This window comes from Chrysochloris asiatica, unplaced genomic scaffold, assembly GCF_000296735.1.
Source record: "Chrysochloris asiatica unplaced genomic scaffold, ChrAsi1.0 scaffold00154, whole genome shotgun sequence".
Classification (NCBI taxonomy): Eukaryota; Metazoa; Chordata; class Mammalia; order Afrosoricida; family Chrysochloridae; genus Chrysochloris; species Chrysochloris asiatica.
In genome coordinates, this window is record NW_006408672.1 from 2,928,198 (window position 1) to 2,932,341 (window position 4,144).

Sequence of the window (4,144 nt, forward strand, 5' to 3'; positions counted from 1 at the left end):
CTTGAACAGGCAACCTTTTCATTAGCAGTAAACATGTCAGCCATTTGCACCCAGGAACTCTCACATCTATAACTAAGAGTCTGAAAGACTGAATCTAATTCTGGGTGGATCATCTTGGCTTTTGTCTATCCAACACCGTTTCCTACCTTTCTTCAGTTAACAAAGCCCCTCTTTCCTGGATGGAATCCTTTCCATATGGCCCACGGTGACTGACTTCTCTCCAACCAGTCAGGTTGTTGTTGTTGTTAAGTGCCATCGAGTCGGTTCCAACCCATAGCGACCCTGTACAGGGTTTCCGAGGTTGTAAATCTTTACGGGAGTAGAAAGCCTTATCTTTCTCCTGCGGAGTGGCTGGTAGTTTCGAACCACTGACCTTAAGGTTCGCAGCCCGATTCGTAACCACTACGCTACCAGAGCTTCTCGGCCTTTGGGCTAAGATCAAGTGTAGCAACCAGTCAGGTTAGCCCTCGCCAATTAGAGCAGCATCTCTTCCTACCACAGTGAAGTATCTGAGCATGCTCATGTGACTCAAGTTGAACCAATCAAGGCGCTTAATTTCTGCAACCTCTGCAGTTGGAGCTGATGGGAACTGCTCTCTGCTGTTGTTAGGTGGTCATCTCTCTAGGGTGGCATTGAGAGTGCATCTGATAGGGGACAGTCTGGAGGGATAAGAGAAGACTAATGATATCATATTAGCCCTGCCAGGGGCCAGGCCTTTTCATTTATGAAGCCAATAAATTCTTACTATTACTGGTCTAGTGTGAGGTGTTTGCAGCTCAAAGAGACCCGAATAATATAACTTTTATTTTAATGGGTTCTAAGATGACGTTTTAAAGAATTTACAGCTAATAATTCCCTCAAATGGAAATAAAACTACCTTTAATTCAGAGAGGAATGGCTTAGATTCTAGAGATACAAATAAACTTTGACATTTGCACACTGTTAAATACTCTCCCTCATACACATGCACACATACTTTGGAGAGTATTATGAGATGAAGTCAATTTTCCCAGGTGCTAGGATGTCATTAAGCACCCCAGAGTAGTAATTTACTAAATGGTACATCATCATTTTGAAAGAGTAAATGGAACTTGTAAAACAATATGTGGCTCACATTCTTGAAGTCATTTTTATGGGCTGAATCAGGCTGAATAATTTTATAAAATTCTAAGTTCTGTGGGCAGACTGCCACTTCAAATGCAAAGGAGAGGAAGATGCTATCTTTTGTGAAGGAGTCTTTGGCTCTCAGGTGACAAGATGAGAAGTTCTTTCAGAGCAAGCACACTGCCTCTCCTACCTGATGAGCCACATGGGATATTTCCGGAGGAAAAATCTGCTCTGGGGACATTAGTGCCTGTGGGTCCTCTTTCCCCTGCTAGCCACACCTGGCCACTCTCCCACTGCCCAGGGCCACAATAGACCTAGAATGGACCTTTCACCAAGTCCTGGCCTCAACTTTCAGACTCAGGGGGCCCTGGTTGCACAGTTCCTTAAACACCTGGATTCCTGCTCACTGACTCAGCAGTCATCATGGCTGGGCCTCACCAGGTCATTGCTCAGATTTTTTTTTCCCCCACCCCTACCCCTCACCACTAATGAGCTCTGGTAGTGTAGTGGTTACGAATTGGGCTGCTAATCTCATGGTCAGCAGTTTGAAACTACCAGCTGTTCCAGGGAAGAAAGATGAGGCTTTCTGCTCCCGTAAAGATTTACAGCCTTTACAGGGTTTACAATCCTGTACAGGGTTGCTATGAGTAGGAACCCACTCCACGGCACATAACAATAACAACAACCCCTCACCACTGGAGTCCTGGTGTGGCACTGTGGGATAAAGTATTGGACCACAAGGTTGATTTGAACCACAAGATTGGAGGTTCAAATTTACCAGTTGTTCCTTGGAAACCCTATACAGGGTCGCTATGAGTCAGAATCAACTCGATGGCACTTATCAACAACAACAAGCCCTTACCATTACAATTCTGTCAAATTATGGCCCAACAGGACACAGAGAAATGCACTTTGGGAATGCAGGGTGTGAGGGAGGCAGCACTGGTGTAGAAGTAACGAGACCCAGTCAGTACCTAGGCCAGCTCCACCACTGTAGGCTCTGGGACCTCAAGCAAGTCCCTCAACTTCTGTGGACCACAATCTCCCCATTTATAAGTGGAGGGACTGCACTAGGTCAGTGGTTTTTCAACTGTTCACTGCCCACAATTTAAAGGAATGGTGGTAGGCAAAGCTGCAAGCTCCCTACTTCCTCTTCAAATGGGGCCATTTCCTTTTCATTGGAATCACTATTTACATTGGCTTCCTTGGCTTAAAGAAAATTTGAAAACCATCATAGTACAGTATCATCAAATGCCTTCTAGTTCTATAATTCAGTGAATGAGAAAACTAATGGTTAATCCATAAAAATGTCCAAAGACAAAACTAATACAAGGCAAATCAGTGAACATTTGGTAGGAATTGACTGATACCTCAACTGGGCATGCCTTATATCAAAATGATGAGTACATGTAACCTTAATAAATACATGCTAAATAAATGACTCAGAACTGACTTGATGGCACTTAACAACAACAACAGAATAAATGAAATATAAAACAGGAAGATTGTTGGACTTAATTTGCATTTAAGTTTGAAATAAAATGTCTTAGATTTTTAAAAATTTATGTATGCATTCAAAAAGGAGCACTGGTGGTGCTGTGGGCTAAGCAATGTAAACCCACCGGCACTTTGCAGGAAAACAAGGAGTTCATCTACTTCAGTAAAGATCTATAGCCTCAGAAATCCCCTAGAGCCATCCTACTATGTCTTGTTCATGATGACCTCGACAACAGTGTGTGTGTGTGTGTGTGTGTGTGTGGTATACGCAACAAAGATCGCTCTTTGAAATAAAAGGCTTCTCTTCTCTAATAGAAGGTGAAAACTCACTAGAAGAGGGAAACATTATTCTTAGTTTTTTGTTCATTTATGTAGAAACGATTACTAAAGCACATTGTGAACATTTTTATAATCTTTCCAACATCTCAAGGACTAGAAAATTAGAGAAAGTTCAGCAAAGCAGAGCAAAAAGCCATAATGCTGTAATTGTTTTGAATTCAAAACACTAGAAGAGAAATATTTCCATAGTCTCATTTTCAGGACTGAGAACACTGTTGCCCATTGTAAGCCAGCTTTAATTTTCCCCATGCCACCCAACACTTTAGAAAACATTCCATTTAGAAAGCTTTAGCCATGACATTTCTACATTCCCAATTTTTATTATCACCTACACTATTAGGTAATCTTTAGTTCAGGTTCAGAGAATGTCTTGTATTTGATGATGCTAATAAGTTATGTGGTGCTGTGGGTTAATACTCTGGACTGCAAAGTCAGTTTGCACCGCTAGGTTGGTGGTTCAAGCTCACCAGTTCTTCCTTGGAAACCCTACACAGGATCACTTTAGGTCAGAATCAACTCAACGGCACTCAACAACAACAGCAAATTGTCTTAGTTTCTCCAACAAGGCTGTGAGCAGTCTAGTCCAAAAGGACTCCTCAGCAAGCATAGGGGCTTTGGATCTCTTCCCAGGCCAGCTAGAGCAGATATCCAAAAGCAGCCCACATGGGTCACAATGGTTCACAGGGCATCTGCGGTACACTGGCAGTGTTGCACTCAATGGGACCACACCTGAAGGCTCCTGAAACAGGGCCAAAGCCAGGTTCCACCCTGTGGTCTGACTTGTGGCCTTTTAAAACCAGGCCTCTTTGAAGTATGCTTTTGTTGCTCTGTTTTCTTTCTCCCTTTGAAATCAAGGTTGATATCTAGAAGTGAAGAGAGAGTGGAGAAGAGGCATACATGTAGCTGAGAAGTACTGTGTTACAGAGTCAAAGTCCCAAAAAGCAAGGTAGGCATGAACTTCCTTGCTCTTAGTTATTAATCTGTAGGGAACAATTTCACATGGGTTCATCAGTGGTTAAACACTCGGCTGCTAACCAAAATGTCAGTGGTTCAAACCAGTCCCTCCATGGGTACAAGATGTGGCTGTCTGCTTCCATAAAGATTACAGCTTAGGAAAGCCTAGGGAGCAGTTCTCTTCTGTCACATACAGTCCCTTGGAGTCAAATCAGCTCAATGGCAGTAGGGTCGGTTTTGTTTGTTT